Genomic DNA, 26,212 nt, shown 5'->3' with positions numbered 1-26,212 from the left:
AACCTATGTCATCAGTGTGGTGTCAGGGATCATGGGTGATTGTATGTCTCATGTAAACTCTTCCACTCCTAGATCTGTAGTTAATTTGGAAATACATTTCCCACAGATGCTTAATTGTCTTCTAATCTTAATGAATTTTACATGCCAATAGCAAAATGCTAAGGTTTTTAAAAGGTGTAGTTCTCAATTCTACTTTATTTCTTAGTTTTCTTGACTCGTGCCTCTCTGTCAATCTAATGTTTTCTGCATTGAAGGTATCAGGAAAAATAGTTGTAAAGTCTTCATCCTTAATCTATTTATCCTTAAGTCGTTTGATCATTTTGTTCAGAGCTTTTGTTAATCCCTTTTGTACCTATTTGGGATCTAGGAGCAGTAGTTTTGTCCAGTTCTGTAAGTCTCCTGTCTGTCTTCTTTTTAACTATTGAGTCTGCCGATTATTTCTTAGGCCCATCTTTTTCTTGTAATATCTTGCTCAGCATATTCAGTAGCAACCAGAACATATTTTTAACCTTCTGTTTTCTAACATTTTCCCTTAAAGCTTCTGACTGAGGAAACAATATTCTTTCCTACTTAGAACAGACAGCAGTATTAATAATTTTGTCACTACCTGATACAGATAATCATCTCTTCAACATTCAGGAATAATTTTGTCACAGATGTCCTCTCAGATTCCAGGCCAGATATTATTGTTTTGAGAGTTGCACCCTTCTTTTGGTACTGATTTCTGTATCACTTTTCCTCCTATTTTACATGACAGAACTGGTTATAAGACTTTAACCCAAATTCATGGAGGCTGGGGAATTTAGAAAGTGGATGGGAATTTTCTGAGCACTCAGTATTGTCCACATTACATTATAATGATTTCTCCTTTAACTTCTTCCCTTTTCCTTCCTAACTTCTTTCCTTTTTTCGTCCTTTTGGTAGAAAAGAAGAAAGAGCAGGACAGAAGACAGAATCAGGTCTGCATAAGAATGAAAGACTGGGTTCCCAAGAAAATGTGTTTGAGTTGGGGTTACTTATAGGAAGTTGTGGAAAAGCGATAGAATGTAAGCTCAGACTTGAAAGATGAACATTTTATTTTCTCAGGATAGAAAGATTGGATAGAGTAATGATTTCCAAAACTGGCTCATCAAAATCTCAAGTTTCTTTTTTTACAAGTATAAACACCAGTTTTCATCCTAGACCCATGAAATGAGACTTGCCAAATATAGTACTCTGCATTTTATGTTTGCTGAAAATATAGTATCTCCATTTTATGCGTCTTTCTATATTGTGAAAAGAATGTTCTATTTCCTCTGGTTCACAAACTGTTCTTTTCATAATATAGGGAGCTCAAATCAATTCTTAATATTAAAAAAATCACCAGTTTGATCACCACAATAGAATTCTAAACTTCACGCATCTGTGTCATGATCTTTAATTGCTTTGCTTAATATTGTGACATTTTTAGGTTTGCAAGTAATTTTTCAGTACCAGGAAAGGTCTACAAGGCTCATTACAGAAATCTGACTCATACTTTGTGATTACTAAGATTAGTAATTCTAAGCTAGCACATAGATAATTTGGAGAAAATCAGTTTAAATAAATGTTTTTGTGATGCTTTAATTTGACTACATTAGCATCATATTACTAACATAACTTACATAAGTTTCTTCAAAATTGAAAGTATCTGTTTTAGAAGTTAGATCTCAGTTTCAGGCAGGGTATCAGCATGAAACAGATGGCACAGTCAAATTAGAATACTTCAGGGAGTTTTTAATAAAGAGAATATTTATGAAAGTGTGAACGGAGTATAGCATATCAGAAAGGATGGTATGATTCTAAGGAGCTAATAATGGCAAAGCTAGGACCTCTTCTAGGACTAAAAGAAGGAAGGTAGGGAGCAATTACCGAAAGGAAAGGAAAGGAAAGGAAAGGACGATAGCTTGGGAGGCACAGCCACCTCCATTCAACCTACCCTACTCCAGAACGAGGGTAACCCTGTAGGGAAGGAGCCAGAGTAAGAAATGCCCTCACTTCACTGTCCTACTTCTGGCTGACTGCCTTCCAGGGATCTCATTGACTGACATACACCAGTAGCTAGAAAATAAGAAATGCAACAGATAATGTGATTTTTCTGCAAATGTTCTTTTCCCATATGTTGTATCAAGTTAAATCGGATGTTGGGCCCAACCTATGAGTAAGGTCATTGTTGAATTGATCTGCGTGGACTGCCATAACAAAATACCACAGACTTCGTAAAACGATGGAAATTTAATTTCTTGTTTCACGTTGCTGGAGGCTAGAAGTCCAATATAAGGTGTGTCAGCAGGGCTGGTTTCCAGTGAAGAGACTCTCAGCTTGCAGACTGCTGCCGTTTCACTGTGTGCTCACATGGTCTTTCCTTTGTGTGCAATTGCGCAGATTTCTGGTCTCTCTTCCTCTTCTTATAAAGACACCAGTCCTATTGGATTAGGACCCCACCCTATAACCTCATTTAATTTTCGTTATCTCCATAAAGGCCCTGTCTCCAAATACAGCCACATTGGGGGTTAGGGCATCAGCATATCAATTTGGGGGGAATATAGTTCACTCTATAACATAGGGGATATTCTTAAGATGAGTCTATTTTATTGGTTCAAAATCATGACTACCTCAGCCCATAAAGCCAGTTAATAATGGTAATTAGTCTATTTTTATAGGCATAAATTTTGAAATATGTGATAAGGAGTAAGTTGTAAAGTTACATATCAATCTTCTAATATATCTATTGTTCTTATCTGTTTTACATATTGATAAAGTACATTTTTTTTATGAAGGAGTTAAGGAGTTATAAATAAAAAGTTTTTTTTTAAGGATGCCTTTCAATTTTAGGAACTTCGTAAATTACATAGCTGAAATTCCAAAACTGATTCTTAGAGTGATTTCTACTCCTCTTTTGAGAGAGTAACAGTTTGAGTACTCCCTAGATTCCACTATTGGCAAATGATCACTTTTGAGGCAAGCAATGAAAAGTTTTTTAATCCTTATTATTTGATAAAATTATTTTAATTTCTTATAACATTATGAGTTGTGCATTCTTATTAAAATTCCAGCTAGTAATATGCCCACCTCTGTTGGGTATTTATTTAAAATATCAAGAACTTGGGGCGCCTGGGTGGCGCAGTCGGTTAAGCGTCCGACTTCAGCCAGGTCACGATCTCGCGGTCCGGGAGTTCGAGCCCCGCATCAGGCTCTGGGCTGATGGCTCAGAGCCTGGAGCCTGTTTCCGATTCTGTGTCTCCCTCTCTCTCTGCCCCTCCCCCGTTCATGCTCTGTCTCTCTCTGTCCCAAAAATAAATAAACGTTGAAAAAAAAATTTAAATAAATAAATAAATAAATAAATAAAATATCAAGAACTCAAAAGCTAATTTTCTTTGGGTTTGCTTTAACTGTTAAGTCCATTTATCACTTTTTTTTTTCTAAAGGCCATGATGATCTGTGAATCTACATTGCCCAACAGGAGTGATTTCAATTGTTAAAATTATCACCAAGATTCTAAAGGTATTCAGTAAAGGAAAGGTATTTTTTTCTATCCATATCAATACATTTTACTTTTTTATTATTTTTTGAGATTATTTATTTATTTTGAGCGAGGGAGAACACAGTGGGGGAGGAACAGAGAGAACGGAGAGAGAGGATCCCAAACAGCTTCTGCACTGTCAGTGCAGAGCCTGATGTGGGGCTTAAGCTCACGAACCAAGAGATCATGACCTAAGCTGAAATCAAGAGTTGGACGCTTGACTAGTTGACCAGATACCACCCCATATCAATACATTTTTTTTCTTAGATATGGTCCCTAAAGAATAAGTGACAAAAGAAAAAAATTATATAAATTGGACTTCATCAACACTAAAAACTGTTGTGCTTCAAAGGACACCATCAAGTGAAAAGATAATTCATAGAATAAGAGAAAATGTTTGCAGATCATATATTTGACTACTTGTATCCAGAAGTAGTAAAAAAATCTCTTACAACTACTAAAAAAAAGATGAATAGCCTAATTAAAATTGGTTAAATTATTTGAATAGACATTTCTTCAAAAATACATACAAAGTACCATGAAAAGATGCTCTCATTCAGTAGCCATCTGAGAAATCAATATCATTTCACACTCTCTAGGATGACTGTCACAAAAAAAACAGATAATAGCAAATAATGGTCAGGATGTGGAGAAATTAGAACACCCCTATATTGCTTATGAAGATATTAAATGGTGCGGTTCTTTGAAAAACAGCCTGGCTGTTCATCAAAATGTTAAACATAAAGTTTCCATATGACTAATCAATTCAGCTTCTAGGTATAGAGCCAATAGAAAGTATATGTCCAAACAAAAACTTGTAAATGAAAGTTATTAGCATTATTCATACCAGCCAAAAAGTATAAAGAGCCCACATGTGTATCAAATAATAATGCATAAGCAAATATGGTATATCCATACAATGGAATATTATTCAGCAATAAAAAAATGAAGTACTGATGCATAAAATACACAGGTGAACCTTGAAAATATTGTGCTAAGTGAAATCCAGTCACAAAAAACTACATAGTGTATGATTCCATTTATATAAAATGCCCAGAATATTCATATCCAAAGTGACAGCAAATGGAGTTGTGGCTGCTGGCAGCTAGGGTTAGGGAAATGGGAAATGACTGCTAACAGGTATGGGATTCCTCTAGGAAGATGTATATTTTCTAAAATTAGTTGTGATGGCTACCCACCTCCTGTGAGTGTACTAAAAACTTATTTCTACACTTCAGATGGGTGAATTTATGGCATGTGAATGTTATCTCAATAAAGCTGTTTAAAATCATGACAATTTAAGTGTGTAAACATCTCACCTGTTGTTGTTGTTGTTTTTTTTTTTTTTTTTTTTGGCTGATGTTCTTATTAAACTGTTGAAAACTAAATTCTGTTTTAGAGAGATTCCAATAGTGTACACATTGATTAGAATAAGAGTTTATTCAAGAACATAATTAAAATCACCATATCTTAAAAACTTTATAAAATCATGTAACTTGAATAGGCCAGTCTGTGGAGGTGATATAAGTGGAGACATTTGCTGAGTTCTCTCCTGTTCAGTCTCTTGTTGATATATCAGGTTCTAAATATAATTATGTTGGATTTGTAGGAACTACACTAAGTATTTTAAGCTCATATTATTTCTTTTAAAAAAAACGTACATAGTGTTGAAACGTGTGGTGTCTGGGTGCAATCCAAACATCATCACAACTTTCTAAGTTTACAAGATAATGCCCAGTTTATCTCCCAAATGGTTTTATAAAGTTATATTTCCAAAAACAGATTATGAGAATTCCTGTTTTACTAGACCACCACCAATGTTGAGTATTAGCATGCTTGGGCAACAATTTTTCAGCCTACCTGAAAAATGAGAGTTAACAGCTATAAAACATCCTCTCCCCAGTAATGTCTGGAACATGGGAAGCACTATTCTTAGTAAGTCAACTAGTTGTTATTAGACTTTGTCTTACTTTTAGTAGTAGTAGTATTTTTAGTAGTCTAATAGTACTTTTAGTATTACTGTTACTAGTATTAGAACTAGTAAGGATGATTCTCTTGTATGATTCAACAAATTAACATTGATTGCAATTTAATAACATAATCGCATTTGAATATAGACAATTCACCACCATGAGTTGATCACCATATTTAAGAGTGAAGTCACCAAAAGCACATTATGTAAAACAATAGTCTAGGGAAAAGGTGACTTTTAAAGGCATACACTTTGAGGTACCTGGATGGCTCAGTCAGTTAAGCATCCAACTCTTGATTTTAGTTCAGGTTATGATCCCACAGTTGGTGGGATCAGGCCCCATGTTGGGCTCTACGCTGACAGCATGGAGCCTGCTTGGGATTCATTCATTCATTCTCTCTCTCTCTCTCTCTCTCTCTCTCTCCCTTTCTCTGCCCCTCCCCCACTCACATTTTCTCTGTCTCTCAAAATAAATAAATAACCTTTGAAAAAATATAAAAGCATACACTACAAGGGAACCAGCAACAAGAAGGAAAAAGACTTTTTGGAGGGTAGCTTGCCCCTGTCCCAACCGTAAAGAATGTGGTGGAGAGGTAGCAATCTTGGAAAAAAGAAGCAACACATTTGTCCTATACCAGGATGTGGTAAAGTCCATGGGAAGACCTCACATCTTAGAGCTCATCTGCATTGGCATTCTGGGGAGCACCCTTTTGTTTGTAACTGGATGTTCAGTGGTAAAAGATTTACTCAAATTATTTACTTGAATTATAGAAGCACAGAAGAACATGTACAGGTAAGAAGAAATTTATCCAGAATGTTTAAAACGCTTTATGAGAAGTGACCACCTTGCCAAACATATTAAAACACATCAGAATAAAAACAAGGTATTCACTCTAGCACTACAGTCCTGGCATCTGTGGAAGCTGCATGAGATGATGCTTTGATTACTGCCGGAAGACACACTTATCCTTGCGAATATTCAACAAAGTTCTGTTTCAGATATAGGAACCACTAATACGTCCACCACTAGCAATCAAGATACCCTTACCAACACTGAAATACCTTTATAGCTTGTCAAAGTCTCTGGAAATGAGATAATGAAATAAATATTACACAAAGACTTACTCATTGTGGTTATTTTTATACAGTGGTGAGAATATTGTTCTTAAGTTTTTAGATATCCTTTTATTAATGTGCAAAAATTTTTGGATTGACAGTAACTTGGTTATTTATACATGACACTGAAATGCCTTACTTTGTATTATTCCATAGCATATTAAAAATGGTAAAATTGCATGGGTTTTGTAGGTACTTTTGGAATCTAGAAGAAATGAAATTTTGCCAAGTTATATATATAAAGAGAAAATTGAATATAACAATGTGAATGGTAGTCTAACTAAATGATCAATGCTGTGGTTTAGAATAGAAATGAGAACATGTTGGAGGCTCCTGGGTGGCTCAGTCAGTTAAGCATCAGCCTTTGGCTCAAGTCATAAGTTCATGTTCATGAGTTTAAGCCCCATGTCAGGCTCTGTGCTGACAGCTCAAAGCCTGGATCGCATTCTGTGCCTCCCTTTCTTTGCTCCTTTCCCACCCCACCCCCTCAAAAAAAAAAGTAAATAAACATTAAAAAAATTAGAACATGTTGATATTTATCTGTTGTAGGATTTTTTAAAAAAATGTTGTGGGGGTCAAAGAAATCATGTTATGATAAAATTTTTTTTTTGTAATTTTCTTGATGACTGTAATTTCTAGGTGTAACTGACAAATCAAGTTTCCAAGCGAATGTTACATAGTTTATGCACACTTTACTTAGTTTATCAGTTTGTCATTTTGAAGCTAATTATTTAATTACTTTTAAGCATTACTCTTGTAAGACTTTGAAAACTACATTTTAACTTGGAACTCTAAGGATAGTCACCCTTCAAATCCTGTTGATAAGCCACATTTAATATTTAATTTACCAAAATAATGTCGTGTTAATACTCTTTCAATAACGAAGTTGAGCATATAACCAATGTTTAAAAAAAAAGTTTTAAATGTATAGGTTGAGGTATTTGGATGGTAAGAAAATGTTACAATGAATTTTCCCTTTCCTTGAATATGGGAAGACCAAAAAAATAAGGTATGTTGTGTCTTAACAGTGATTTTTTTTTTATCCAGTCTTGTTTGGAAAAACCATATGCCTGCCACAGCCTTAAAAGCCATCATGTAAATTACCAGTAAAGTATAACATATTCAAACATAACAAAATCACTTCCACAGTGGTGATACTCTAACAATATGGATATTCGTCATAGAAAACTAGAGGTTTATGATTTTTTTAAGTATTTTTTTGTCTAGGTAGTCAGTGTACTTAAATATCAACTATTTTCCTTTTTCACTTCTTCCCTTAAAATTTATATGTATTCATTTAATACATATAAATTAAATGAATTACATTGAATTGTATCTTTTTTATTATGCTAAATTTTCCTTTTATTTTTTTAATTACCTTTTATATTTTCAATTATTAAAGAGTATACAAAATAAACTTTCATTACTGCTCTTGTAAGAGTTATACAGTTTTCCTAAATGTATCCCTATAACTGCAGCAGTTCACCTATTTCAAAAATTTGGAATTCTGTTCATTTGTTATCCTTAAGAGCACCTCAAATTTAAAGGCTACCTTATTGTATGTTTAAAGTGTATTATAACAGTGTGGTAGTTAATGAAATACTACTTTTTCTTTTAAAAATAAACATGTAATATATATATATATATATACACATATACACACACACAAATATATGTATATATACATATGCATATATATGTATATATATATATATATATATATATATATGCTTTAAAAAATAAATAAAAGCATACACTTTAGCAAGTTTGTGGGAAATTGTTCTAATATGAGCTGGGTGATGTCTTCTACTATGCTACTCATCATTCACTAACCATTCCCAGGTTAGGAAACAAACAAACAAACAAAAAATAGAAATCAACGTGTAACTTTCCAACAGATTAAAATTTTCAAACACCAACTATTAACATGCCAAATTTTAATAAGCTTAGTGGTACACAAGGCTTAAAGATTTATAAGTGCTTTCAAATCAACCTTGTAGAAAATACAGTATAACCTTCAAAGAACCCTGGCTTGATGTGATCGTGGAGTGGAATAAAATTTCTTCAGTTGTTTGTTGGAAGGAAACCATAATGAGAACATTTCATAAGTGGATTAGAAAAATTTCCTATTGAATATATTACTAGTGTATCATGAGCAATCTTCACATGCATCTATCAATCAAAAACTGCCATTAATCAAGAATCAATAAATGTTTCTTGGGGCATAACTTAGTTGACTTAGGCACTTGGAATTATTGAAAACAAACCAAATTATAATTGCTCAATTATAAAAATTGTTAATGTTTTAAAAATTACAAAAATATTTTCCTAAGATGATTTAAGAAAAATAGCTACAACTTAGTGCAAATTCCCCCCTTAAAATCAAAGCCTTCACTGAACAATAAAATGCCAAATACCCGCTTCCCATTCAGCATTCTCTATCTCCTTCCCCCTGAATTTTTTTTTCACAGTACTTGTTATATCTGATATACTATATATTTTGTTTGTATGGATATTGTCTTTTTACTCTCACAAAATATGAAATTCTTGAGGGAAGGGATTTCATTCACTGCTAAATCCTTTGCACTTGTAATATGCATACACTTAATAAAACTTTTTGGAAAGAAGAAAAGAAAGAAGAAGGAAAAAAGAAGGGAAAATATATATATAAACATATTTAGGGTGTAACTTTAATGTTGATGTACTTACATATATTTAATTCAGGCATAATGTACTGTTGTATCTTTACTAATTCCCATTCCTTTTCTTTTCTACAATTAGCAATGAGAATTTTAAAAACATCTTCAGTCTGCACATGTAAGTACATTTTAAGGTATGTATGCAATCATGTATACATTTAAAAATTACACATCTGATATATCCTCATAAGACATTTTTTACTCCACTTTTTGTTTCATACAAAACTGCCTTTGTTTTTGTGTTCTTTGTTTTTGACACACATAAAAATACTTCATTTATTTTATTCCTAAATTCGAGTAAAATTACATGAATACATCATACTGATTTATTCATTTCCCTACTGATGACTATTTAGGTTAGTTCCAAGTTTGCTGTGAGAAAAAAAAATTAATGCTGAAGTCTACTTCTTTGAACACTCCCTAGTGTAAATAAACAAGAATTTCTCATATATGCATAAATATTCACTGATTCAAGAGTGTGTATCTTTTACTTTACAAGTTTACAAGACAGTACCAATTAATCTCCCAAATGGTTATACAAAATAACATTTCCAAAAATAGATTATCATAGTTCCCATTTTACAACACCACCACCAACATTGAGCATTAGAATGCTTTAATATTTTTTCTTCCAATCTGATAATTGTGACATGTTTTAATTTTAGTTTCCTGATGACCAGTGCATCTGAGCACTGTTTTCACATGCTTTACCCATTTTTATCTATTTCTGGGTGAATTCCCATTTATTAGCTTTGTCCAATTTTATTGGAACATTTTTATTCTTATCACTTCAAAAGGACTGTCTTATACATTGTGGACACATATTTCTTTTCTGCTTATGGTAATATATTATGCCTATTAAATGGGATTTATTTGTTAAATGTAGTAAAATTCACCTATTTTATGATTTGTGCTACTTATGCTTTTTAAAGACCTTTTCTATACCAATTCTTAAAGATATGTCTTAATTTTCTCAACATTTGACTATTAAATTCCTCCATACTCTGAGGAATTTAATAGTTCTATTAAATATGTTAAAACTTTTAACATATTTAATATGTCGGTACAGACAATCCCTGACTTAACCATGGTCTGACTTAGGATTTTCTGACTTTATGATGGTTCAGAAGCTATGCACATTCAGTAGAAATCATACTTCAAATTTTGAATTGTGATGTTCTCCTGGGCTAGTGATATCTTGTGTGATAATGTCTCATGATGCTGGGTAGCCAGTCACAACTCCTAGTCAGCCACAGGATCACCTGCGTCAACAAACAACACATTTATAGCCAACCTTTACCTATATAGCCATTCTCATTTTTACTTTCAGTATAGTATTCCAGAAATTACATGAAATATTCCACACTTTATTTTTTTTATATGAAATTTATTGTCACATTGGTTTCCATACAACACCCATTGCTCATTCCAACAGGTGCCCTCCTCAATACCCATCACCCACCCTCCCCTTCCTCCCATCCCCCCATCAACCCTCAGTTTGTTCTCAGTTTTTACAAGTCTCTTATATTTTGGCTCCCTCCCTCTCTAACTTTTTTTTTCCTTCCCCTCCCCCATGGTCTTCCATTAAGTTTCTCAGGATCCACATAAGAGTGAACACATATGGTATCTGTCTTTCTCTGTATGGCTTATTTCACTTAGCATCACTCTCCAGTTCCATCCATGTTGCTACAAAGGGCCATATTTCATTCTTTCTCATTGCCACGTAGTACACCATTGTGTATATAAACCACAATTTCTTTATCCATTCATCAGTTGATGGACATTTAGGCTCTTTCCATAATTTGGCTATTTATAGCAGCACTGTCAACAACACTTTATTTTAAAATACGCTTTGTGGGGGTGCCTGGATGACTCAGTCAGTTAAGCGTCCAACATACAGTTTTGGGTCAGGTCATGATCTCATGGTTGTGAGTTCAAGCCCCATATTGGGCTCCATACTGACAGTACAGAGCCTGCTTGACATTCTCTCTCTCTCTCCCTCTCTCTCTCTCTCTCTCTGCCCCTCCCCTGCTCGCTCACTCTGTCTCCCTCTCAAAAATAAATAAACTTTTAAAAATAAATAAAATAGCCTTTGTGTTAAATGATTTGGCCCCCTGTAGGCAAGCGTAAGTGTTCTGAGAACATTATGATGTTTGATAGGTTATGTGTATTACATACATTTCCAATTAAAACATTTTCAACTATGATGGGTTTATCAGGATGTAATCCTATTGTAAGTCAAGGAAGACCTATATTTGCTTTGAGATATGCTCTGAGTAGTGTTGTAGTTTCGTTTTTCTCCTTATGGATAGGGTATTATCTGAAGTCACATACTGAATTGTTATTATTAAAAAAATTTTTTTATGTTTATTCATTTTTTGAGAGACAGAGACAGAGCATGAGTGGGGGAGAGGGAGGGAAAAGGAGACACAGAATTCAGAGCAGGCTCCAGGCTCTGAGCTGTCAGTCCAGAGCCTGATGTGGGGCTCCAACTCACAAACCATGAGATCATGAACTGAGCTGAAGCCACCTAGGTGCCCCCTGAATTATTATTTTAATATAGATTGTGTAATGCTAACTCTAGCAAATATCAGTATATTTGTGGAGCTAATTCTATGCTTTCTGTTTTGTTCTACTGATAACATCGTAAATCACGTGACCATAGCAATATTATTTATTCATTTTCAACTTAAGCAATATAGTTTTAATTTTTTCCAGCTTTATTGAGATATAATTGACATATAATATTGTGTTATTTTAATGTATAAAATGTGATGTAATGATACACATATATATGGCAAAATGATGAATGACCACAAGAAAGTTAGTAAACACCTCCATCACCTCATATAATTATCATGTTTTCCTGTGGTGATCTACTCACTCAGCATCTTTCAAGTACATAATAGAGATTTGTTAACTGTAGTTGCTATGATATACAGATCCAGAATTTATTCATTGAATAGCTGGAAGTTTATACTGTTAAACCAGTATTTTCCCATTTCCTCCATCTCCTCAACCCCTGACAGCCACCATTCTACTCTATTTCTATGAGTTTGGCTTTTTCAGATTGCACATACGAGTGAGATCATTCATCTTTTAATGGATCAGGCTCCATACAGATGTATTCTTTGGAAAAAAGTATATTCAGTTCTTCTGCCCATTTTTTAATCAGATTTTTGTTTGTTTGCTTTTGTAATTACATTCTATGTTCTTTTTATGTTCTGGATGGTAACTCTTTATAGATATATGGTTTGCAAATATTTTCTCCTGTTCTGTAGGTTATCTTTTCATTTTATTTTTTTTATTTCTTTTGCTGAGCAGAAGTTTCAGTCTGGTAGTCCCACTTATTTATTTTTGCTTTTGTTGTTTGTGCTTTTGCTGTCCTATCCAAAATAGTCATTGCCATAACTAAATTCAAAGGGCTTTTTTCCTGTGTTTTCCTCTATGAGATTTATGGTTTCAGGTATTTTATTTAAGTATTTAATCCATTTTGAGTTGTTTTTTTTTTTTTTGAATAATGTTAAGACAGTAGGTCTAATTTAAAATTTTTGCACATAATTATACATATTTAACAATAGCATTTATTGAAGAGACTTATCTTTTTCCCATTGAATTGACTCCCTTGTAAAATATTAGTTGTCTATATATGTGTAAGTTTGGAAGTTTAGTAGCTAAGGCAGATAAAAGCAAATCATATTACAATAGTCTGAGGAATTACTGAGAATTTATATAATATTATAGGCATGGCACTTGATTCACTTTATTTACTTCATGTTTGATTGTTTTATAAAATACTGTTCTTACTATTTCCTAACTCTAGTAAAAAAGTATCAGAGACAATATAAATCTTTGTTATGAATTGCAATTATTTTCTCATTTGAAAGATCCTTGCATGCCTCTTTCAGAAAGAATAAGGGCGGGGCGCCTGGGTGGCGCAGTCGGTTAAGCGTCCGACTTCAGCCAGGTCACGATCTCGCGGTCCGTGAGTTCGAGCCCCGCGTCAGGCTCTGGCTGATGGCTCAGAGCCTGGAGCCTGTTTCCGATTCTGTGTCTCCCTCTCTCTCTGCCCCTCCCCCGTTCATGCTCTGTCTCTCTCTATCCCAAAAATAAGTAAACATTAAAAAAAAAAAAAAAGAATAAGGGCTATTTTAAGTCCCATATGTAAGCAATGGGCCCAATTTGTGAACAAACATAAAGATTATATTTTTTAATGTAAACTATAATGTAACTGTGTATTCAGTAATCAAAGAATATAGCAATAAGATATTAATATATCCACGAAGTTTTTGTGGAAGATTTCTAACCACTTTATTCTTTATTTGTCTTAGCAGCACAAGACCCTTCCTTTTACTCTAATATATGTAATTGTACCCTTCCTTGCCATATATCCTCTTGGAATAGAAACAGATATTTCTCTGTGATCAGTAGTTTTGCCCAGAACCTCTAAATAGTTCTCTGATATAAATGATATAAATAGATACAATTAAGTCTTAATTTTGCATTTATATTGGCCAAGAAAAGATTGATATTGACTAAGAATGAAGTCTATGTTTAGACTATGAGAAGTGCGTTTGCAATTTGTGTTGGTAATTTCAGAAAGAAAAAAAATAATAAACTTTCTTTTTCTTTTTTTATTTTATCTTTTCTTTCTCTCATTTACCCATAGGTTGAATGAGTAAGATATCCTTTAAAATAATTTATAAATTAATTACATTATAAATTTTTTCTCTCCTTATAACATGCAAAACTAGATATAATAAGTAAATCAAGACTTGTTTATTTTTAAACCAGGAATGACATTTTGCTGTTAATATTATACTAACTCTTAATAATGAATTTGATTTTCCCAAATTGATGAGGAAATTGCTGATTATGTGAAGTTTCCATATTTAGTAAAAATGAATATTAATATTGTAAAATGATGAATTGCTAATATGGGACATTGAGCTTGCAATCAACTATAAAATATCCCTCCTATAAAAGACAAGAATTTATAGCGATAATTTTAGTACTTAATTCCATTTCTAATGCCATGTATAACAAAGGAATAGGTAATTCTGTAGCCCTTCATAAGGGGAAATAATTATTTTTCTTTAAAAATTCTTACCATTTCAGCTATTTTGGAGGCATAACTTTGTGATCATTATCAGCACTTTATTTTAAAATGTGTTCCAGAAAGAAAGTAAAAAAAAATGCCTGCTTGACAGTATAAGAAAAATAACTACAAAAAATGTTTATTAATTAATTAAATTTATAAAGTCATTCTTAATTCATTACTACGGGTAGTTAGGAAGTGTACAGTTTAGCTCCATTTCAAGAGAAGGAACATACCAAGAGGTATTGTTGTATTGTATTGATCCAAACAATACTGCTTGGATCTAAGTCTGTTTAAATATATTAGAAATATAATCTTAACAGACAGAGGAGTAATCTCTTTTAATTGACATTAAGGAAGAGTTATAGGATTATTCAGATTAATCAAATATAGTATATACAACTAGGTATGATATAAATTCAACCCGATAAAGTATCTTTAAAACAGAGATATCAGGCTATATACATTTAAATATCTCTATACCCTAAACTATTAAAAAAAGAAAAAAGAAAAAGTTACATCTACAACAAAGGATTAACATCTGGATATCTGTATGAAGCATCTCATAAGTACCACCTCAGATCCTGCCCTGTCTCCCCGACCACCCCCACTCCATATACTTTTTCCTCTAAATATGGGACTTCTCTGTTGACCTTGAGGCCTGAAATGTTTCAGCTCATTTGCATGAGCAACTTAAATTGAGGTTCTGTTAAACTCTAGGACTGCAAATCTTTGACTAATGAGATTTAGGAGCCAGTCACATAAGTTCTTAACCTTTCCTCTCTCATATAGTCCTTGTTGAGATGCACTCATTTTATTGCTTAGAGTACTGTCATGAGATCAAGTAGTCGGTACATTTTAGTACCAAATGATAAGCATCCTTGCACTGTCTCTTCTTCTTGCCCTTCCTGTTCCCTTGTCCTTCGCTTCTACTTCTCCTATTTACACTTTCTCAACACAGTGTCGTCATATAAATCTTTGTCTCAGGCTCTGCTTTCTGAGAATTCACAAGAAAACAACGTGAAAAAATTGTTATAAATAAAAAAGACCAGAGGTCAGTTTTATAATATAATAATAAGGAAATAACATGAAACATAATTCACAAACCAATAAATGGTTTCATTACTTCTGAAATTCAGATTAAAATATGATCTCAAATTTAACTTTTTTACTTTCATAAAAGCATCAAATATTGCTAATTTTGAAGAAGGAATCATGATTGTTAATAAAATGAAAATTGTACAGGGGCACCTGGGGGACTCAGTTGGTTAAGTGTCTGACTTCAGCTCAGGCCATGATTTCGCGGTTCATGGGTTTGAGCCCAGTGTCAGGCTCTGTGATGACAGCTGGGAGCCTGGAGCCTGCTTCAGATTCTATGTCGCCCTCTCTCTCTGCCCCTCCCCTGCTCACACCTCTGTCTCTCTCTTTCTCAAAAGTAAATAAACATTCTAAAAAAAATTTTTTTAATGGAAATTGTGTAAACATTCTACCTTCAAAAATTAATAATGGTAAGTGTTTAATGAATGATTACCATAGGACAGATATGTATTCAGTGTCTTGCACATAGTGAATAATGTAATCTTTAAACCAACTCTGCTATGGGTATTTTTGTTACCATTTTTCAGATAAAGAGTAGAGAATGAGGGTTAAAGTTAAGATTCAAACTCAGTACTCTGACTCCAGAAGACATGTTCTTTACTGTTCACTCTGCTGCCTCTTAGGGATTGTAGATGCTCTGGGAGCTTGTAAGTATCTGTACTTCCTGCTTCAGGGTATCCTCCTGGTTCTGACCCCAGTGCCTAGGCTTCGGGTAACCAAGGCAACCACCCTAAACTCAAAGTTCCAAAACACGTAGCGTATAATAAACGGGGTGATTAATCTTTTAATGATGTGGACCCCTTTGGTAGTCTGATTAAATCAAAGGATCTCTTCTGAGAATAATTTTTTTAAATTAAATAATTTATAGAATTATTAAGGAAATAATTGTATTTAAATATAGCTTATAAAATATTGAAAAGTAAATTTGTGATGTGGAAATATATATGCTTCTTTTTTAACAAGATTTTGTGGTGGTTCCATAACTACATTAATTTCAAAATAACACTGTCTCCCATTGACTCCAAATGATATTTCAAGATATCACTACAAGAATTCATGAGACGTGAATAGAACCTCTGCCAGAGATTTCATAAACCTCTGTTTTGGGGATGGTGTTTGACCAGAGTGGATTGGAGTTGGGCATTCTCTTTCCCCAGGCCAATTAGGCTCAGATAACACCCCAGCAGGTTAGTCTTGGATTAACTAGTTCCCCCTAAGGGCAGGCCTTGTGGAGAAGAGTGGTGTTCTGGTGTATTTTAAGATGGCTCCTTTTCCCTCTCCCTACTGCAAGGAAGCATGAGGGGATTTTTCTCCAGTATTTACTGTGAAAGCCTAGACAAGCTCCTGGAGACAAAACTCACCCAAATGTGGAGGCCTCCGTATAACCAGCTCCCCCTGGAAATTTTCACTCAGAAGTGTCCACACAGAGCCTCCAGCGATTTGTCATTTGCAGTCCAGGGTCTTCAACCCCAGCACCTGTTCTCATGGCAGTTCCTGCTCCTGAGTTTCTCCTCTGGCAGGCCAGAACTCCTGGGTTCACCTCTGGCTCCACTCTGAGAGGCAACAGTTTCCCCTCTGTCCTCCCTTCCAGATTCAAGAACAGTTGAATTTTCAGTCTGTTCAATGTTTTAGTGTCGACAGGACAGGGTGGGAACATCCAAGTTCCTTACATGTGAAACTGGAAACTGGAAGTCCTATTTTTTGTGTTTGTTTGTTTGTTTGTTTTGGGAAAGAAGAAAGAAAGAACAGAAGGAATAAAGGAGGGAGGGAGGGAACAGGCAGGATCCAAGGATTTAGAAATTGTGTCCCAGAAGTTAGGCAAAGGCCTTAACTTTCTTTGGAGAAGTACAGTATGGGGCAGCCCAGAACAGCTGAGTTAATCCTTTACTGCACAGTCACCAACTGTTTGTACCTTTGTGTCAGTGCTTTTCTGCTTGTCCCATCCTCCAAAAAGAGATAAAGATCCCACTCAATGTAAATTTCTTTAAAAAAAATTTTTTTAACGTTTATTTATTTTTGAGACAGAGAGAGACAGAGCATGAACGGGGAGGGTCAGAGAGAGGGAGACACAGAATCTGAAACAGGCTCCAGGCTCCGAGCTGTCAGCAGAGAGCCCGACGTGGGGCTCGAACTCACGGACCGCGAGATCATGACCTGAGCCGAAGTCGGCCGCCCAACCGACTGAGCCACCCAGGTGCCCCTGTAAATTTCATTTAGCCTGTGAATTCTCTTAATCACCTTTTATCCCTAGTGCACATGTAGTGCCCAAAAATAGCAGTGGCTCAATAAGTGTTAAAAAACGTCTGAACAGAAATAAATCAAAGTCTGTTCTTGTTTTTGTTTTTGTTTTTGTTTTTAATTAATGCTATTGAGGAAGTGTATAGTGGAATGCATTATTAAATAATGTAGAGATAGACTCTCATTATTGTCAACAATTGTGCATCTTACTAAATTAGTATATCTGCATATTTCACATGTTAGAAACAGATGAAACATAGGAAAGAGCAATCTAATAAGGATGAAAAGCAAAGTAGGTACTATGAAATATGATTAAGAAGAAATGATATTAAATTTTATTTTAGATAATGTTCAACTGTTGTTCCTATAAGTTCCATAATAGTTCTAATAGGTCAGAGGGCTGCAAACTGTTACTCACCATCTAAATCTGGTCTGGCACCTCTCATTTATAAATAAAGATTATGGGAGCAGAGCCAAGCCCATTCATTTATGTATTGCCCTACGGAGGCTTGTGCATTAAAATGGCAAACTTGAGTAGTTGCAAGAAAACTGGAGAATCATATGGCCCACAAAGCCTGGGATATTATCTTCTTAATTACAGACAAAATTCGGTGACACCTGCCATGATGAATAAAAAAAGTTATAATCATAAATTCAAAATATAGTTTGAATTATTTGATTGGTTGTACCCTGAAGCAAGTATGTTTACTATTATCGAATGTCAAAATTGGAATCTTTAATTTATCTACTAAAAATTCCAAGGGCACCTGGGTGGCTCAGTTAGTTAGGCATCTTACTGTTGGTTTCCACTCAGTTCATGATCTCATGGGTCAGGGAATCAAGCCCGGAGTAGAGCTCTGTGCCCACAGCACAGAACTTGCTTAGGAAGCTCTCTCCCCCTCTCTCTCCATTCTTCCCTCACTTGCTCCCTCTCTTTCTCTCTCTCTCTCTTTCAAAATAAATAAGGAAACACAATAAATATACATTAAAAGTGCCAAATATATAATTGCTAATATTAATAGGCTTTCATATATATTTATGTTAGGATTTTATCTATTATATTCCCTCTCTTTTCTTTGAAAGGGTTTAATTTCTAAATATATTGTTTTGTCCATTGGTCTTCATTTGATACAAATACAAAATTTTATCTATAAGATCTAAAGTTAGGATACTTTAATACTATTATTTACATTTAAATATTAATATTAACATTATTTTCCTTTCATTACGGACTGAGTGATGAAACAATGGTTCCTTTCCCTCCCACCCCGTAAATATGACTTTTTGTATCTATAGCCATTTCTACTGGCTCACCAAAATGTGGGAGCCTCCCTATAACTGGCTACCCCTGGAAATTTTCAATGAGTGAATTGAAATTGTTTCAGATCTGGCAGTGAAGAGGTTATTCTCTGTGACAGTTTTTCCTTGAATGGAGTTTCGTTGGTTGGATCAAGGGAATAATACTGAGCTTTCTATGATCCATACCAATGGACTTTCTAGCAGCAGGTAGCAGGATAGAGTTGTGGTTGCTCAGCTGTTACTTCCAAAGAGATATAGCAAGAGGATTGGGAAAAGATCCCACTAGACACTCACACCACAGCTTCAGCAATAGTCTGGCTATAAGTGTGAGGGATGGACACAGTGATATTTGACTTTGATAAATAAAAAAGATATTTTAATTAAGTCACAATCTAATAAGAATTAAATGACAATTTTGAGATATTGGACTAGTGGGTTTTGAACTGGGTAGATACTTGCAAACATGGATTAAGTTGGAAACTCAGATGTGAGAAATGAGAAAGAGGCAAGGACTTTACCACAAGTGATTTAAAAGCAGTTCCTGGTACTATGGTATGGGGTCAGAGTGGGAACAACCAAAGCAAACGTAATGAATAACTAATAATCTAATTCTTTGTTATAACTGTTTTCTTTAACAGAAACATAAATCTAGAGAAAGGTGAAAGCATAAAGTGGCATTAAATGCTCTAAAATTCAAGATTAAAATGACACAGGGTCATGGATTGAAGAAAACCGTTACAAATTACGACTTATCCTCATTTTTAAAATGTTAATTAAATTCTCTCTCATTAGGAGTCACGAAACACTCAGAAAACGCTCTTTATTTTTGTGCAACGTATGTAATGTTGACCAGTTTCTCTCTCGATTACATTCTAATTACTGTTTTCCTTTTTCTCTCGAGAATGTAGAAGGAATCTTGTTTCCTTTCTAGTTTTGATTTCTCTTTCTACCCAATATTTACATTTACAGAATAAAAGAAATATAATGCCATAAATTTGCCAGAAAATGAAATTAGAACTATGTCAGCCAAAATCAATGAAGTGAAAAACACTGTGACAACAAATATAGATTAGACGAGGAAGACCGTGAGAGTAAGCATAGTGTTTCTACATTTCTTTCATCACTTTTTATCTGTTGTTATTCAGTAAAACAAATGCAGAAATAAGCTCCAATCAGGATTATTAGAAACATATAGTCTGTACCAAGATGGAATAATATCCACCATAATCTTAATTTTTCATGGAAGTTATTGGATAAGTTTTATGGAGTATTTTTGTTTTAGTAGACATATAAGGAATGGATTCTGAACTTAAACAGCCTGGGTTTAATCCTGGAGCTGCTGCTTAATAAACTCACTCAATCACTCTGTTTTTGGGGTGATCTCCTCTGAAAAGTGGTGTGAGAATAAAAGCACCTCTTTATTGTGAAAATTAAATAGGTTAGTTCAATTAGTATTCATGCTTGTGCTGACATGAAACAGTTATTCAAATCAACATCAACCATTACCTTATACCACAAAAACTAGCAAAAATATACATAAAATCCAAAATGTATTTTGATAACAAAGTTATACTGAATCCTTTGGAATGGAACTAAGTTGCTAACTTAAAAAGGGGATGTTAAAGGTTTGCATTTCAGGGGCCATCATGGCTCTTGCTATTTGCTGCAGGTAACGGAAACTCTAAATCAAACTTTAAAAATGTAAACAATAAGTAAAATAGTGTATTATTTGACATAGCGGTAGGTAGGAAGACCATCCAGGTTTTTTGTTTGTTTTTTTTCTTTCTCTCTGGATATTTAATCAATGCATGCCTTTCCCTCATCGCCATAAGATGTCAGACAGAGACACTGAAACATTTTGGGTCCTGGTTCACACCCAGAGAAAGTGAAAACCTTTTTTTTTTTTCTCAAGCATGGAATAAGAGTCTTTCCCTTCAAACCAGTCATTTCTTGTCCACCTGCTCTGTGCACCAAATGGCTTAATTAACTGCACTTACCCCTGTTGGAGTCAGGAGCAGGGGATTGAGGGAAGTTCCCCAGATCTATTTAGTTCTATGGAATTCAGAAGAGACAGACGTAAAATGAGTATTTGGTAGAAACAAAGTAGGGGGAGCAATTGCTAGAGAGGCAAAAGCACTGTCTGCTACAATAGTGGACACTTTGATTATAGAACCTCATTTTAGCAGGGAAGTTGTGCACTGATAGAGTAAGTTGGTGCTAATAAAAAACTTCCACACGACAGTGTATCTCCCACCTGTGTACTACTGAATGGATTTTTATCTTTTTAAGCAGAGTGACAGGCTATTACATGTAACCTCGACACACTGTACATTTATGCATAAAAGACTGATAAAAATATAATTTTCTCTAAATATATTTTGATTAGGAAAAGAGGCAAAGATGGAAAAAAAGATGAGGCTTGAAACATTTCCTAGGGTGGTGTGTTACAGAGAGAGAAGTATGAATGTGTGGAATAGGAATCCCCCCATTGCTAATTCCTTCCAGGACTGACATTCAGATGAAATATATTTATTTGTAGAACTAAATATTCTTTAGTCATCAATCCTTTCTGATTCTTTTTTTGAAGGAATGAATCTGTAGAAAGAGCAAGAAAGAGACAGTTAAGTGGGCAAAGATACAGAAATGTCTGTAATAATAGAGCCATGTGATTTAGATATAATTAGATTTTATGACTTTACTGTTATTATTTTCTCTGTTTTGCATATAAATTTGCATATATACGTGATCTCAACCCAAATTTATTTTATTGGGAAAAATAATGTTTAATTATATGATGCTGGTCATCTTGAGAATAGATTTAATATATATATAGTGTTTCATCAAAATATATTAAACTCGTTAGAAATGGTCTCCCACATTTTTTGGCTTTATGTTTGACTCCTTTTTGTTCTTTGTTAAATTCAAAAATCTATAACTGTAAAGTTAAGAGAGGGAAAATCACAGTGGTGCCATATAGAAAGAATATTTAACAGTTTTTATTTTAAAGCTTAATTGAACACGAGGAGTAGAGATTTTCAAAGTGCTAAATTATTTGAAGTATTTATAAAATAGCATATATTTTTTAAATAATAAAGATAATAATTATGAATTCAAGTAACATCCTGCACCTGGACACAATTTTTAAATGTGATTACGTATTCAATTCCATTTTCCCAATAATGTACCTTTTAGATTGAGAGCTTGAATTTATGTTCAGTTTCCAGATTAATTCCTTCACCAAATATTAGAGAAATAGATTGTATTTTGTGGGGGGATGCTGCTATGAATTCTTGTCTGCTTACTAATCATGGGACTTGTGTATCCTCTATTTCATCCTTCTTTGAGTTTATTGATTACCTCATCGACTTTTCTATTTCCAGCCTGTCTGTTCATTCAGACCAGTTTGCACCATTAGCAAAATACACAGTTTATGTTTGATTCCTCCTCTCAATACCCACTTTTGAAATTAGGCTTTGAAATACAGCAACTGGTTGGCATTAAAAAAAATATTTTAAACTTTGCAATGAGGTAAATTTCAGTTTGTTTTTTTCTAAATTGAATGGAATATAAGCTGTTTTCAAAGTAAATAATGAAAGCTTATTAGAAAATTGCTTAATATTTGCAATACATGACAGTATTTAGAAACACATACGTTTGTAAAATTAAAAGATATACCTCAAGGCTGTTTAGATAAGAGTATTTTTACTGATATGATTTAATCTTTATTCATATTTGCTATGATTCAAAACTTTTAAAATAAGACACATTTTATCATTTAATGTACCATTTCTATTTCTATATGATACAAGGTAAAAAATCATATAATTTATATTTTCTCCATAATTTTTTCTTAGACATACATACTTTCATAGCATGATGGTGACATAATCCAATAGGTAGCTTTTTATTTCTCTTATGACTATATTTTATTCATGACTGAAAAACTTGAAAGTTCGTTCTAGATTGTCTGAGCTTCTCCTGTAATACTGTTATAGATTTTCATATACTGGGCTATATGCAGTCCCTATTATAAAAAAAATTTATGTATAAATTATATTCACACATTGTATCATGGCATATCTATACAATCTTATCAGGGAGTTAAAACTGACCAAGGCCTGGTTTTCTATTTGAAATACATATTTCTACACGGAAAAAACTAATACAACAATGACTTTGCAACAGATCTGCCTCCTTTAAGTATGGTCAAAAACATGTTTCAAAGTTACATAAGACCTTTAGAAGTTAACAGTGATGACTGCTCAGTGACATAAAGAGTCAACGTTCTTTAATTCAGGTTTATTAAGTTAAAGCTACTTGTGGGGGAGGATTCTTACTTGTTTTAATGTTTGTTCATATTTCTAGTTATATTACTAGTTGTATTTTGTTATATTTCTAGTTTCTAAAACCAGTACTTAAATGGTCTCTTCAGATCAATATGTGTTGTGCTAAATAATTAAGTAAATGCATTTACTGTTGCCTATTCTCTGCTCTTCAATCCAGAGTTACTTCTTTAAGCACTGCAACCAAATTTAAAAATTTAAAAGACAATTTTTTAGGCATTTTATTCCCAACAGTCCTTGATGCTAGTAAGTCCATGGCATGCATTATCTCAAAGTTTGGAAGAATACCCATAGAATAAAAAAGTCAGTGGATTTTCTTTATAGATTATTTTTCAAATCCAATGTGGAGAAAATAATTATAAGGCAACATTTAACATTGTATAATCCAACCATTTAACTTATGTATTTATTTGAAAATGTATGTTTTATATCAAAAAAAGCTGAGATTATGAAAAGTAAAAACTTTAAAGATAGGGTTAGGGTGCAGTTAAGGCAATTGCAAAAGCTTGGATACACCTGTTACATACTACAACGTGAAGGATTAGGTCCAGTGCTCGCTTCACCAGCACACATACTAAAATTGGAAAGGTGCAGACATTAGCATGGCCTCTGTGTCAGGATGACACGCAGACTCATGAAGGATCAGGTGCGTAGAGGGTATGATGTAGACAAAGGACAGGAGAGGTATGCAAACTGATTTTGGAGTAATCCCTTCCCTAGTCTGAGAGCTGGTGGGAGGATGATCTGAGGAATCTATGTGAGGTAGATTCTTGAGAAGGGAACCAATGCCTCACTCTCTGGTTGTAGTTGAAAGGGAAGCAAAAAACAACAACAACAACAGCAACAACAAAAAGCTTTCAGAAGCTAGAGTTGCACCCTACCAAGAATAGTGCTGCATTCAGCACATTGTCAGAGAGGAAGAGTAACAATGGGGATAGAATTGCTCAGGCAGGTCTCACACCCAAAGGCAGCCTCCAGCACACTCCAGTGCAGCAACGAGGCTTCTCTAAATCTTTCCATCTCCTCTGAGGGATAAAAGTGTGGGTTAGATACATAGAGCCCCCTAAGTACTCTGGGAGAGGGACAAGGTAGAGGTAGAGTATGTACAGCAGGCTACCTGAGGAGGTCCAAGGTATCAATAATGTATAGCAAATCCATAGCACATCCAAGGTATCAATAATGATTGACATATACAGCTCTGAAATTGAAGTATACTGATCCCACTTGGGAGTCAGTGTAGACAGAGAATAGTTATGAGGCTTCTCTCTCCATTCCTCCTTGAATTAAAGAACATATGTGCACCCACTCACTCCAGGAAGAAATAAAATACAAAGGTGAAGGGAGAGAAATCAGAGAGCCTTGATTGAATAGAGAGTCATGACAAAAGTAATTCAGTTCCAAATGGAATAACACCAAGTTTATCTTTCTTTAATGGACAGTTTGTAAGTATCCTACAATCAATAAAAAACTAGATCCCATCATTTGTACTTAAAGAGATATAAAAATAGGTATTCTTTACACACCTGATTCAAAGAAGTGTAAATTTAATGCACATTAAATTTGTAATTAGGTTGTTAAAAGCTCTGTAGATGGTTCCATATGCCAGTCAAAACTATCCCCTTACTATGCTTAATCAGAATCACCTGAAGGGCCTTTTAGTAAAACAAAGATTCCTGGACCTCTGGGGTGGGGACTGAGAATTTGCATTTTTAACTATTTTCCAGGTGATGCTGATGCTTCCGGTCTAAACCCTACTCTTCGACAACCATTGCCTTACTGTATATAACCATATTGTATGGTTTTTGCTTTAGTCAAAATCTCCAGTGTTTTTATCATGTCCACTATTTTCTATATCTCATTTAATAATCAAACACAAGAGAAATGGATGGCTTTATAGAATAAACCAAAGTCACTTTTATTTTTGCAGTTGCACTGTTGGGTGGCAGTTAAATTAAATCACAGTGTATGGGATGTGCCCAGAAGAATTTGGGCTTCTTTTATGGAACTGTGCTTTAAATTTTATCTGGTCCTTTCCACTTATCCTTCTCAGGTGGAAGGGTTGATGCAAGATTTTAGTATTAATGAAAGATACAACCTGTGTGATTATGCCAAATTTCCTACTAATGTATTTGTAATAGCAAATAAACAGTAACTTTGTTGAAATGATGCAGAACATAGTCATGTATGGGATAGAGAAGAGGGTATAGTTTGGGCATAGCATATTTTACTCTCCTGTTAGGTAACAAGATATAATTGATGCTCATTAAAGCAGATGTCTGAAAAGTATTTGATGGATTGATAGAAGTGACATGCTCTTCGAACTAACTATGCACCTAAGAAAAAGTCTTAATTATTCCTTTTATCATAGAAAAGTCAACGATTTTAACAATAGCTATATTATATACATTGTGATGTATAATTTGATGACTCATCCTCAGAGGTGGGGACAAAGGATTTCACTAGTAGGTAAGGGCATAGGAACGCCTTCTTGGCCTCCTGGGAATTAAAAATCTTGTGTTGTTACATCCAAACTCCTACTCTGCCAGTGTGGGTCCGAGTAGTGAATACAACTGACTGAAGTAAAAGTCTTTTAAAATATATTAATTTAATATTTCCAGGCATTGTTCTAAGCATTTATGACCTATGTTAATCTTCATAACAAGTCAATGAGATGAGAAGAAGTTGAATAGACATTTAAGTATTTTGTCTAACTAGTGAGCAGAGTAATTGGGATTAGAATCTGGCATTTGGGGAGGGATTCTTACTGTTGTCAGTAAACTTGATACTTTCTCCCCTTCATGAATCTAT

At 34.2% G+C, this 26,212-nt stretch overlaps 1 non-coding gene across 1 annotated transcript; it reads left to right on the top strand.

Moving 5' to 3' along the window:
- Positions 1-23,954: 23,954 nt before the first annotated feature.
- Positions 23,955-24,058, top strand: LOC121037997 (U6 spliceosomal RNA). The gene has a single exon (XR_005794102.1). It is a non-coding gene; the product is annotated as a U6 spliceosomal RNA (small nuclear RNA).
- Positions 24,059-26,212: the final 2,154 nt, after the last annotated feature.

This window comes from Herpailurus yagouaroundi, unplaced genomic scaffold (genome assembly GCF_014898765.1).
Source record: "Herpailurus yagouaroundi ecotype Mexico unplaced genomic scaffold, PumYag 164, whole genome shotgun sequence".
Taxonomy (NCBI): Eukaryota; Metazoa; Chordata; class Mammalia; order Carnivora; family Felidae; genus Herpailurus; species Herpailurus yagouaroundi.
Note: the sequence above shows the minus strand (reverse complement) of the source record. Positions and strands in the feature narration are given on the sequence as shown.